This window comes from Erinaceus europaeus, chromosome 14 (assembly GCF_950295315.1).
Source record: "Erinaceus europaeus chromosome 14, mEriEur2.1, whole genome shotgun sequence".
NCBI lineage: Eukaryota > Metazoa > Chordata > Mammalia > Eulipotyphla > Erinaceidae > Erinaceus > Erinaceus europaeus.
In genome coordinates, this window is record NC_080175.1 from 33,904,076 (window position 1) to 33,918,798 (window position 14,723).

The window sequence follows — 14,723 nt, forward strand, 5'->3', positions numbered from 1 at the left end:
AGGCTAGACATGGACCTTCCATATGATCCAGTAATTCCTCTCCTGTGATTATACCCAAGGACTCCATAACACCCAAAAAAAAGAGGTGTGTACTCCTATGTTCATAGCAGCACAATTCATATTAGCTAAAACCTGGAAGCAACCCAGGTGCCCAACAACAGATGAGTGGCTGAGAAAGCTGTGGTATATATACACAATGGAATACTATACAGCTATCAAGAACAATGAACCCACCTTCTCTGACCCATCTTGGACAGAGCTAGAAGGAATTATGTTAAGTGAGCTAAGTCAGAAAAATAAAGATGAGTATGGGATAATCCCACTCATCAGCGGAAGTTGAGTAAGAATATCTGAAAGGGAAACTAAAAGCAGGACCTAAATTATAGCAGAAATATCACATCTCCACTATAAAGCCTCTACTTCCCCCAGTCCTTGAACCTTTAGATACGGACCACTCTCTCGTATGCCTCTCCCAATCTATATCAAATAATATTGCAGCTGCCGATCGCAACCTAACCGACGTAATGATTGCCACCTCAACATGCTTCAGCTCAGACTGTGTCCAGAGACCTCACGTGTGGAATGACAACCCTTCAGCTTCATTACTCGGGTGAGACCTTTCCTTTCATAGTATTCTCTAATCACATCCCAGCTGGTTCCCTTTCTAACAAAATCCCAAAACCTAGATATACACCACTTTCTGTGAGAGAGAGCATATGTTCACACGTATCCATAAACTACTGCAAAATATATACCTGAAAGCAGAAGTACACTAGAGTTTGCAGTGAGTATCCCCCTAACACTTCCTCTCCACTATTCCAAGCTCTGAGTCCATGATTGTTCAACAACTTGTTTGGCTTCGTATGCTAACTCTCTTTTCAGTCACCAGGTTCCAGATGTCATCAGGATGTCGGCCAGGCTTCCCTGGACTGAAGACCCCACCAATGTGTCCTGGAGCTCCACCTTCCCAGAGACCCACCCTACTAGGGGAAGAGAGAGGCAGACTGGGAGTATGGACCGACCAGTCAACGTCCATGTTCAGCAGGGAAGCAATTATAGAAGCCAGACCTTTCACCTTCTGCCCCCCCCTTTCACCTTCTTCAACCCCCAACGACCCTGATTCCATGCTCCCAGAGGGATAGAGAATAGGAAAACTATCAGGGGAGGGGGTGGGATATGGATATTTGGTGGTGGGAATTGTGTGGAGTTGTACCACTCCTACCCTATGGATTTGTTAATTTATCCTTTCTTAAATAAATAAAAAAATAAGGTTTTAATCTAGGGAGAGAGTTCAATGTTTTATCCCTGTGATGCTAGTTTCAATCCTTAGCACCACATATGTCAGAGCTAGTGCCCTCATCTTAAAAATTAAATAATAATAATAAATCCTTTTTAGTGTATCTGTATTTTCAAATTTCAAATTACAAAAACAGAGTCATATAAATAGCAAACTCTCTTGAATGAGAGCCGTTTACAGTACAGGTACATACATTTAGTAAATGTTTCATTTCAATCAAGTCTTTTGCTGAATGTGAATGAATACTTGCTATGCATTTGTACATAGTGTATGCATACACACATATATAAGAGAAATGAACAGTAAATATCGTCATTGCCATACTATCAGAAATAAGTAAACCCATTTTAAATGGTTACTGTTAGGAAAAGACTAGAGAATATATAGAATCAAGTCTTCCTAGTAGGGCAAACTATTAATACCTGTTATGACAGTTATTTACCATATGAATTTTTGCAGGTCACCCTGGGTCCCTGCCTCCCTGGCCACTGGTGGCTGGCATCAGAGAAACCCCTTGGGGGTCACATTATGGCTATGGTGATGAGGGTGTAGTGCGTGGAGACACACACACACACACACTCACACACGCACGCATGCACGCACACACACACACAAACAACCAGAGCCAGTCAGCTAAGGAAGAAGCCTTTGAGGGTAGTCTCCTTTATTGAGGGATACAAGCAAGCAGATATACCCATTCTCCAGAGAGAAGGTTGAGGTAATCATTAGCCCATACATAGTTACGTCTTGACCTACAAAGTATTTAAAGTTTTTGATCACAACTGGAAAGTTGCCATATAAACTTCTGTCATGAGCTCACAATGCATTTTTCTCTAAGGGTAACTTACAAGCACCTCTGGGGAGGAGGTAAGGGAGCAGTTGAGTAAAAACAGGATATTTGCTATGGGTTTCAAGTAGGCCATACAGAGTAATTCATGGCCTTTGTTTTAAGGGGATGGAGTAGAATGTACAGAAAGGTGTCCCATCCAGGGGAGCCTATCCATGAGGTCAGGAGGGACCTGCCTAACTTCTCCCCTAGGAAAGGGAGTGAATTCAGAGTCAACCCACTCAGACTCTCATGGAAACAATGGTCTGGACTTCCTGGACACTGGGATAGTTTGGAGCAAATTTAATTTATTTATACTCAACAGTTATGTCTATCAAGTAGGAACTGTTATTAAACCTATTTATATGCTTGATTTCAGTATCAAATTGACTGTGTACATTACCTGCCATAATACAACTTCAACAACAAAAGACTTTTATTATTATTATATTAGGAATATACCTTTTTTGTTTCATTTCTCCAGAAACACCCTAAAGTATAATAATATAGTTGATAAGGGACAATTATAAATGTCTGAATTTCTTAGAATGAAATGTAACTCTTCAGAGTTGGGAGACTAGCATAATGGTAGTGTAAAAGACTTTCATGTCTGAGTGTGGGTGATCTTAGGCTCAATCCTCAGCACCACCACCAAGCATCCAGAGCTGAGGAGGGCTGTGGCAAGCAAACACAACACAAAACAACTTTTTTTTTTCTTTTTGCCTCCAGGGTTATAGCTGGGGCTCAATGCCCTAAGAATCTACTGCTCCTGTTGGCCATTAAAAAAAAATTTTTTTTTTGATAGGACAGAGAAATTGAAAGGGGAGAGAAAGATAGAGAGGGAGAAAGATAGACACCTGCACACCTGCTTCACAACTTGTGAAGTGAACTCCCCCCTTGCAAGGGGAAGGGGGGCTGGAACCCGGATCCTTGTGCCATGTGTGTTTAACACTGTGCACCATTGACTCAAAACAACTCTAATTCTTTAGAGGAAATATAGCTATCATGTTTATTCTCTCGTTAACTACTACAGATAGGAAGAAAAAAAAAAACCTCCATAAAACCTGTTTTTAAAGAAAGTCCTTCATGTCATACTGGCTATATGGAGTAGAAAGAGTTACAGAGAATAGAAATGTATTCTGTCTAATTTAGGTCAGCCTTGTCATCTCCAGGCAGTGTACATCCATAATTTTGCTTAGATCTTTGTCAAAGAAGAATTAAAAACATTGAATTTGAAAGCACCCATTTTTCATAACTTTAGTCACTCTAGGGTCTCTTTTTCTTGTTTCAATAGAGAATTTAAAAGCTAAATTTAAAAATACTGTGAGTTAATTGATGCTAATTATGCTTCTTAATTCAGGAACCATCCTCTAAGTTACTTTAGTGTCAATCAGGAACCTGGGGGTAGTGTCAATCAGGAACCCTGGGAAGACTGACTCCTCATAGACATGCATAGGAATGATGCACCCCCACTGAGAGATGCTTCACTTTGCATGTCTAACTGTGTCATAGAGGGTTACTATGATGAAAAAGTAGGACAGGTGTTTTTAGCAGAATTTTACATTTGTAAGTAAAATCAGTGCAGGGTTATAGCTTGACAAGATCTGTGCTGGTTACTCACATGTTTCAGAAAACTATAATATTCTAGGTGGTACAACAAATGTGAAAGAAAAAAGAAATTAACATAGATTACCCCAGATTTGAAAATATTTTCTGTATTAGGCTGGAGAGCAGCAGAGTTCTTGAGAAACGCATGAGGTCCTAGATTCAACCCCTGGTAACAGAAAAGATGAAAGACATTGCTCTGGTTTCTCTCTCCCTCACACAGACATGCAAAAATATTTATGGCTTGTTGTTGATTCAAATAGAAATACCCAGTACAGGATTCTGGGGAAGGAAGGGAGACTGGGTGGTGGCATACTTGGTTAAGTGCACATATTGCTATGCACAAAGACTGGTTTGGAGGCCCTGGTCCCCACCCCCAATTCCCACCTGTGAGGTGGGGGGGGGGGGCTTCACAAGCCATCAAGCAGTGAAGATACCATGAAACAAGTATTTCTCTGTTTATCTCCCTCTTTTTATCTTCTATTCAATCTCTCTTTGTTCTATCAAATAAAATGATTTAAAAAATAATAAAGGGAGCAAGAGATAAAGTGGAGGGGCTATGGGAGTCCTGGTATGTGATTTTGGAAAAATGGGTTGAGAGTATTTTGTAGACATGTATCATGGTGAGATGAGAAATTGTACCAATTGTACTGTAAACCATGAACTACACAGTCAAATTATAACACACACACACACACACACACACACACACACGATAGATAAGATCCATTAACACAAAACAACAGGGATTTGGATGTTGAAAAATATACTGACAGGAGATTAAATTTCAGTATAGGGACAATTAAAGCCTGAGCTTTTATGGGGAACCAAATTAAAGGCAGCTTAGCACTTCAGAAATCCCATGAATTGTGAGCTATGAGCTTCACTGAAAGACAATTTATAAGGATGATAATCAGGTATTTTTTTTCTTTCTTTCTTTCTTTCTTTCTTTCTTTCTTTCTTTCTTTCTTTCTTCCTTCCTTCCTTTCTTTCTCTCTCTCTCTTTTAAAATATTTATTCATTTAATCCCTTTTGTTGGTTTATTATTGTAGTTATTATTATTGTTGTAATTGATGTCATTGTTGTTGGATAGGACAGAGAGAAATGGAAAGAAGAGGGGAAGACAGAGAGGGGGAGATAAAGATAGACACCTGCAGACCTGCTTCACTGCCTGTGAAGTGACTCCCCTGCATGCCGGGAGTCTTGAGCTCCAACAGAGATCATTATGCTGATCTTTGCACCGTGTGCCACATGAGCTTAACTCACTGTGCTACAGCCCACCTGACTCCCTCTTTCTTTCTTTTCATCCTCTTTATTCCTAAATCATTTTATTGGGGGATTGTTGTTAAAAATTCGGACGGCTCCAGCCGGCCGGGCTAGCTTCACGGCCGGGTAACAGAGACGCAGAGACAACAGCTGGGCAGGGAAGCTGAATTTCTTTATTCTAATCACCAAACAGAACTCTGCTGTCTCTTTGCCATGGCGCAAGCACTCTCTCTCTCTGCAACTCTCGAACTCTGGAACTCTCTGAACTCTGGAACTCTCGCGGGGTTCCTTCGGGGTGGGGCCAAGCAGGCCCACGAAACTAACTGGACTGATCCAATTCTCTTGGTGGGGGAGAACTACCCAATGTAAAGCATACAACAGGGGATAAAAGAGTTTATAGAACATTCCTTGACATATGAGTAAAATTTCTTATTTCCTTCATCATAGGAGTATGTACACCACTCCCACCACAAACTTAAGTTGTTGATTATCATGCAGAAAGTGCTTAATGCCCTTTACATTCCATCAGAGTTCTTTGCTTTGTTGCAGTATACCTTACCTAGTCCAAGTTTCATCCTGTTTTCCTCTTTTCTTCCATTGTTTATTAACTTCTATAAGTGAGATACATCATCCCATATTTATCTTTCTCTTTACGGTTTATCTCACTTGGATGGAATGTGAATGAGTCATGTTAAATGGGATAACAAAAACTTGCTCATCCAAAATGATCTATGTATACCTTTGTTCAAAGCAGCACTTACACTCAACAGCAAATGAGTGGCTAAGAAAGTTGTGGTATATATACACAATGAAATACTATGTAGTTATAAAATATGATGAAACCATCTTATTTATTCTTTTTGGATTCTCAAAGGGAATTGCAAATGCATAGTCTTATCAGGAATAGCCAATTCCATTACTATGGTCCACACAACTATTGTCTGAAACTATTATTTTCCTAAATAACTATTTTTTTTTAGCTGTGAGGTAAATGCTTACTATTTGCTAGCATTTTTTCACATGACTAAAAACATTTAATTTGAAAGCACCCACTTTCCATAACTCTAGTCATTTTCTTTTTCTTGTCTCTATAGAGAATTTTAAAGCTAAATTTAATAATACTGAGAGTGAATTGACACTTCTTATTTTAATTGAAATAACTTTATATAAGTTTCAGATGTGCATGTATATATATATATATATATCCTGATCTCATGGGTATCTTTTTTCAATAATACTTTACAAGTTACTTAATAACTTGTTAATATTTCAAATATATAAATATAGTACATATTTATATATATATATTCTGCAATATATTTAGTTAATTGTCAGTAATGCCCATTCACTACATATATACTCTTGCATATACAGCTTATTGAGATACTGAAAATATCCAACTACATATTTAATTAAGATTTATTTATAAGGTAATTTTATAAGAATTTACAGTAAAAATGATTAGTGGGATAGTTCTTATAGTCATTTCAATAGTTGCTTTTATTATTGCTCTTGCAAAGTCTAGTCTGTAGATGATGATGCAACTTTGTGGGTAATGGCATCTTAGATACTTTATAATGCTATTGTCCCACTAACTTACAGTTTATGCTTTCTGAATTTAAAATATTAGTATACAATTTTTTATAGTTAAAAGAATGGGAACATTACTGAACTCACTGATTAGTTCAAAGAGGTTGCCATTTCTTTCATTTTTTTTCTTAAATAAAAAGGCAATCATTATTTTTGAACTAATGGTAATTTAATTTATTTAATTCACCTAATACTAAATAGTCCTTATTTTTCATATACAATTGTTCAAGAATTGGAGCTCTTTAACAAATAGTAGAAGAGTGGAAGATATTCTAGAAATAATTATAATTTGTAAGCGATGTCACGAACAGTTCCCACTATTCAGCATAAAATCCCTCTCTTGTTCTATCTATCCAGATCTAACCTATTCCTCTAGCATCTATTACATATCACCTTTAATATATCTATCATTTCTTTAGTGTCTCATAGATCCTTATGTTTAGAACTCTCTTATACAATTCAGAATCAACTCTCAGATTGTTATGTTTCTTTGATGATAGTTTCATTGTTAAGATATCACAGATTTTAGCCCAGGCATATGCACCTGTCAACATAAAGAGTGACATCTTGGGCAAAGTTTTATACTCTTTTTTTTTTTTTCCTCCTCCAGGGTTATTGCTGGGCTCGGTGCCTGCACCATGAATCCACCGCTCCTGGAGGCCATTTTTCCTCCTTTTTGTTGCCCTTGTTGTAGCTTCGTTGTGGTTATTATTATTGCCCTTGTTGACGCAATTCGTTGTTGGATAGGACAGAGAGAAATGGAGAGAGGAGGAGAAGACAGAGAAGGGGAGAGAAAGATAGACACCTGCAGACCTGCTTCACCGCCTGTGAAGCGACTCCCCTGCAGGTGGGGAGCCGGGGGCTCGAACCGGGATCCTAACACCGGTCCCTGCGCTTTGCACCACATGCGCTTAACCCACTGCACCACCGCCCGACCCCCAAAGTTTTATACTCTTATGTCTCACGTCATATGAAGAGGCTGAGCTCTGTCTGGAGCAAGAGTGTTAGCGCTCTAAATCATAAGTCACCATCATCATTTTTTTAGTGTTTTTATATTTTTATGGAAAGAATTCTTTGTTGAGAAAATAGTCTCCATAGTCTTTATTTCACCCAATAACATTATGGAAAAAATGGGGTAGAGATATGAAATGATACAGATGATTAACCTGAACCACTCAACCTCCTCCATTCAGCAAACTCAAGGACCCTCTCCCACAACAGCCCAGGGGCAGGTGCTACTACCAAAGGCAATGAATGCAGTTCAAATTCCAATGCAGATTTCAAAAGGCATCCTATAGTTTATCAACCATGATTGCCAGCTGTCAGTAATTATTTCATTTATATATTTGTGAGCTTTATGGACCCTAGAGTATTTGGGTGTGAGTAGAGACATGCCAGATTTAATGGGCACTGAAATTACAACTAATTACACACCATCATGCCTTTAACAGATTATCAAATGCTACTTTCTTCTTTCTTTATACCTCCATGTACCTAAGATACCACGAACTAATCCACAATGATTTATCACTTTTTCTCACAATGACTTCTCCCTTTTTCCATTTCCCACTTGCCACTTCCAGTTAAAGATACATATAAATGCGTTGTCTCTGATCAATAAAGGCATTACGTCCCCACTCCGCCATGAGTTCCTGGTTTCTCTCCTGCTTTGCTGAGTAAGCAGCAGCCCAGGGTGGCTCTGGTGGAGTTCTCTCCAACCAAGGGAGCACATGCCCGGGAAGAAACACCCACAACACTAGCCTGGCATTTTTCCTTATTAATGCTTTTGCTTTAATAAGGGGGGGGGGGTGCCAAACTCTGGTGATGGGAATTCTGTGAAATTATACCCCTCTTGTCCTATGGTCTAGTTGCTCATTATTAAATCAGTAAAAAAATAAAAAAAGAGAGCTAATAGGATAGATAATATGGATGCTAATATGATTGCATCATATGTTCCCCACTAAATATGATGAAATCTTATTTTCTGATGTGACTCTTAGAGGGTGGTTATAATCAAATACTTTGACAAAAGTGGAGTCTTAATATGCTAGGGTCAGTGACCTATTAAGAAGAGACACCTTTCTTTCTTCTGTCTTTTCTCTTCTCCTAGAAAGAAGGTGACCTCTATAAGCAAAGAAAAGTCTCACCAAAACTCAGTCAGGCAGGCACCCACATCTCAGGCTTTCTAGGCTTCAGAGATGTGTGTATGTGATGCATGTATGTAGTTGATAGAAGAGAGGAAAAGTAGAAGGAGTAATATTAAAACTACTGCTAATTTTTCTGAACACAATCAGTAATTGACAATTTTATGTGGCACTGAGCCTCTGTAGATGAGGAAGAGCAGGAGAGGAGGAGGAGGAGGGGGAGGAGAAGAGAAGGAGTTTTGAAATCCACTACTACTATTGTGTTTCTGTTAATGTATTCCTTTCAGTAGATGTTTGATGTATATAGATGACCTCTCATTGAGTGCATAGATGCTAATAATCCTTAAGACCTCTTGATTAACTGAATATATGGGCATTAAGTAATGTCCATTCCTATCTTTTAAAATTTTATTTATTTCTGGGTCTATCATGTCAGATTGAGTATAGCTGTTTCTATCCTTTCTGTGGTCCATTGGCTTGGATGGTAGTTTCCATCCTTTCACTTTGAGTCTGTGTTTGTCTTTTTGAGTTAGAAGGGATTCCTGAAGACAGCATATGGTTGTGTTGTGTTTTCTTAGTCCATCTTCCTACTCTGTGCCATTTAATAGGTGAATTCAGGCCATTGACATTTACTGATATTATAGAATGAAGATATTGCCATTATAGTAAACTTTTAGAGTGTGGATGGTGTCCTCATTCTTATGTGTTCCTACCTTTTGGGACAGAGGTTATCTGGGATTTTGTCATGGTTAATTTCTCCAGTGTTTCTTCTTTTTAACCATTGTATATGGTGTGTTATGGGGTTCCTCTCTCAGTATTACTCAGTCCACTAAGCAAACTTCCCTGGATTGACTTTTGCCTAAGTAAGGTACTTAAAGAGTTCACATTTATGGAAATTAACAGTTGTTTCAATGCTGTCTCAATCCTTGAGATGAAGCACAGTAGTTGTTAAACCATCTTTTGTTCTTTATCTTCCCTGTAGGCTAAGGGAGCCTGGGGGATTTTTAACTATAAATAGACTTTTTTAGCTTTATTACTCACTCCTAACCCATGGCTAAGTGGGTTCCCAAAGTACTCCTAATCTTGTCTTGTTGCCCACATCAATTTTTTTTTTAATTTTTCATTTATAAAAAGGAAACATTGACTAAACCATAGGATAAGAGGGGTATAACTTCACACAATTCCCACCATCAGAACTCTGTATCCCAACCCTTCCCCTAATAGCTTTCCTATTCTTTAACCCTCTGGGAATATGGACCCAAGGTCATTGTGGGATGCAGAAGGTGGAAGGTCTGGCTTCTGTAATTGCTTCCCCACTAAACATGGGCATTGGCAGGTTAATCAATACTCACACCTGTCTCTCTATTTTCCTAGTGGGGAAAGGAAAGGGCTCTGGGGAAGTGGAGCTCCAGGACACATTGGTAGGGTTGTCTGTCCTGGGAAATCTGGTGGGAATCATGCTAGCATCTGGAACCTGGTGGCTGAAAAGAGACTTAACATACAAATCCAAACAAATTGTTTCCCAATCATGGACTTAAAGGCTGGAATAGTGCAGATGAAGAGTTGGGGGGGGGGGGTCCTCCATTTTGTACATATCTAGTAGGTATATTTTAGTTATATTTCAAAGGACCTGTGGTTATACTCATTTTTTTTCTTTTTTCCCCTAAGTCTGAATTCTGATATGCTCATGGATTCAAGTTATTTTCTGGGTAGATGACGTCATGGTTGGAAAAAGGACCAGAAAGGGGTATAAATATTGTTGACTTGTAAACTCCATCGATTTGACCACATCAATTAAAAAAAATATTTATTTATTTATTCCTTTTTGTTGCCCTTGTTTTATTGCTGTAGTTATTATTGTTGTTATTGATGTCATTGTATAGGACAGAGAGAAATGGAAAGAGAAGGGGAATACAGACGGGGAAGAGAAAGAGAGACACCTGCAGACATGCTTCACCACTTGTGAAGTGACTCCCCTGCAGGTGGGGAGCTGGGGGCTTAAATCTGGTTACTTAAGCATGTCCTTGTGCTCTGGGCCATGTGAGCTTAACCCGCGCTGTTCTACCGCCCGACTCCCGACCACATCAAAATTTTAATTGCCAAGAAATATTTAACTTTCTTTTACAACACAGTCAGTTTTTTAATGTAGTTACCAACACAAAAATAGAGTATAAGGATCCAGAAGAGAACATAACTGGGCAAAATGTCTTCTTCTCCTTTCTATTTCATTTGCCTGAATCATGTGGTTATATACACATTGGTGTTGAGGGACAATGTGGGCACAGGGGTTCCTGGGGAGTGTGGACACTTTTTTTCCAGTGGGTTTGACACATGGAACTGGCATGCACACTAGCACACTTGTTTTCACTGAATATGCACATGTGGAACTGAGATATATGCTAATGAAGGGTTTTTACACTGTACTATATGAAGTGAGAGAAGTTTGTTTCACTGGTACAATGAACAGTAGGCCTGGGTATGATGTAAGAATGGTATGGGGAAGTGGGCTTGGTTGGAAAATGGTCTTTTGACTAGCTCCAGAGACCCTTGGAAACCTGCCCTCCATCTTCCAGCTTTAACTCTAACTTCACTTTTGCACCTAAATCATCCTGAACTGTAATAAAGGGCATTGAGGAACTGCACATCTGTCATGTGTGTTCTCTTGAAATTCTTTTCTTCAAGAACCAGTTTGCACCACAAAAAGGAACCCTAACCCTAATTCCTCTTTTCATTGCAAAGATTTAAGCTAACGTTCACCTAGATTGGCTGAAATATCAGAGAAACTTTGAACTTTAGGTACTAGAACTTTGAAGGTGGGTTCACCAAGGTTTTTGCACTTAACAGGTTGTGCTGCTTGTATTCCCACCTTTTAAAGTATTGCACACTAGTGGCAACATAAAGTTTACTTAAAAGCTCTTATTGAAATTATCTTATACTTTTGATAAAAAATGAATGAAACATGGGCTAAATGAATGTGTTTATATCCTCTAGGAAACCAAGGCTTTTTTTATGGCGAGTCTTGTCTTAAAAACCCAGATGCCTAGAGCCCAATTACTGAGTTTCCCAGAAACCTTTGAAACGTTTTGATTACAGTCAGTTCCAGGACTAAGCTGAAGGCAATCACCTCACTTGCTATTTGTTGGAAAATAAGTATGTGTATTACCTCCCACTTCCCTTAGCTTTTTACTAACTCTGGTGGAAGGTGGTTTCACTGCTTTGTTTCTTTTTCACCTCTCCCTGTAGACTTTTTTTTTCCAGCTTAATTACTCCTTTTTTTCTTTGACCAAATAATAAACTTTGCTTTCAATCCTTTTCTTTTTGTGTTTACTTATCGACTCCTGTGTTGAATTAAACAATTAGTATGAATACCATGGTTTAATTTTTCCTCATTCAGAAAAATATACTCACTTTTAAAAAGTCATCTATTTCATTTAAAAATCTTATGTTCTATTGACTGTAGATGAATGATAAATATGTAACATAATATGATAATATATATCAAAATACACACAGGATTTATTACTTATATTAGAAATATATGACATATTCATTAATGTGTGTATTTATGCATAGGAAAAAAAAAGCATTTTTGAGTCAATTTGATAATTAAGGAGGAATTAATTCCTAAGTAATTTTTTTCATTGTGATTATCTTATTTGGTATCAAATGACGTTTCCTGAAAAGACATTGCTATTAAAAATATTTACTTATTTATTTATTTATAATTGGGAGAGAAGGAAAAGAAAGACTCCTGCATTACCGCTTCTTGCTCCAGAAGCTTTGTCCCTGCAGGTGGGAACTGGAGGCTTGAACCTGGATCCTTACATATTATACAGCATGTAGCCACTACTGGGGAGGGGGTGCTACCATCTAGTAAAAGTCGTGAAGCAAGGCTACAGGTATCTCTCTCTCTCTCTCTCTCCCTCTTTTTTTTTTTTTTCCTCCAGGGTTATTGCTGGGCTCGGTGCCTGCACCATGAATCCACCGCTCCTGGAGGCCATTTTTCCCCTTTTGTTGCCCTAGTTGTTGCAGCCTCGTTGCGGTTATTATTGCCATTGTTGACGTTGTTTTGTTGTTGGATAGGACAGAGAGAAATGGAGAAAGGAGGGGAAGACAGAGAGAGGGGGAGAGAAAGATAGACACCTGCAGACCTGCTTCACCACCCGTGAAGCGACTCCCCTGCAGGTGGGGAGCCGGGGGCTCGAACCAGGATCCTTACGCCGGTCCCTGCGCTTTGCGCCACGTGCGCTTAACCCACTGCGCCACCACCCGACCCCTCTCTCTCCCTCTTTGTCACCCCCGTTCCTCTCAATTTCTGGCTGTTTCTATCCAATAAATAAATAAAGATAATAATAAAAAATTAGGGAGTCGGCTGTAGTGCAGGGGGTTAAGCGGAGGTGGTACAAAGCACAAGGACCGGCATAAGGATCCCGGTTCGAACCCTGGCTCCCCACCTGCAGGGGAGTCGCTTTACAGGCGGTGAAGCAAGTCTGCAGGTGTCTATCTTTCTCTCCTCCTCTCTGTCTTCCCCTTCTCTTTCCATTTCTCTCTGTCCAATCCAACAACGACAACAACAATAATAACTACAACAATAAAACAACAAGGGCAACAAAGGGAATAAATAAATGAAATAAATATTAAAAAAATAATACAAACTTGGAAAAAATACAAACTTGGTAGAATAAAGAAGGCGGTTCAGCTGTAAGTGGAATGTATGCCTTGCCTGTCTGAGGCTATTGGTTTGATTCACAACAAAGTTCTAGTTATTTCTTTCTCTGTTTCTCTCTGTTTGATAATGATAATAATAATAATAATAACAAAAATATATACATAAACTTGGTGATTGATCAGTTTTTCTTTCCCAGAGGAAACTATTATGAACATCAAAAAAGTTATAGCTGTGTAAAATTTTGTATATGTGAAATACAAATTATTTTTGTTCAAAGGCAGCAATAAAGACTGAGGAGACAGCATAATGGTCCTGCAAAAACTCTTCATGACTGAGGCTCTGGGGTCCCAGATTCAATTTCCAGCACCATTATAAGCTAGAGCTAAGCAGGACTCTGGTGTCTCTCTCTGTTTCTCTGTCTCTCTCCCTCTCTCATTAAAATAAATAAAATGTACTTTATAAAAGATACATTGTGGAATATAGGACAGTTTTGGACTGAAGACATTGCTTGTGGATTCCATTTGATAGCATAGTGGGCGTGTGAGCAAAATCATTTGAGCTAATAACATTAGAAAGTACAACAGAATTAAAGATTCACTCAGTTATAAAAGCTACTCATTTCATAAAAATTGTTCAGAAGTAATTTATCTAAAGTCTCCAAATTTTGGAAATGTTTCCAATAATAACTTAAAGTATGAATCAAATAATAAAAATGAAATCAAGAGCTGATAATTTTTTGTATGGTGATTGCTTTGTTAAATGTGAAAATTAAAGAAAATTGAAAAGAAACATTTGGTAAGTTGATTGGGGTCATTCTTCTCAGAATGAAAAACTTCTTAACCAGAACAATTAATTTTTTTTCATAAAACTGTGAAAGAACACAGAACAGTGAAAAGATCTCTGAGAGAAAGCTGAGAAACAGCAAAAAGTCAGATGTTCCCAACAGAGTATATAATGAGATTCAAGTGGAGTTTCACTGGGCCTCTTTCTCTCCTCCTTATTAGGGTCCTGTGTGAGTTTCAGAAATGTGCCAATGCAGATAGGAGGTAGGAACAATTCTGATTTAATCCAGTGAGCTTTGCTCTTCATTACTCTTAATGCATTTCCCTTTGACTCTCCCTATGATAATCTCAGCCTTAGATTGGAAAACACTTATACAGAAGAAGAGGAGGCAGAAAAGTTTCCAGAAAATAGTCCTTAATCGAAGGAGTTAGTGTTCTGTGAGGTGTGCTGAACCCAAGCATCCTCACTTTGGGGGGGGGGTAGAGTTTCTTATTGAGCTTGGTCTGAATATGATATGGTATCTCTTACTAGAGTTAGAAAGGG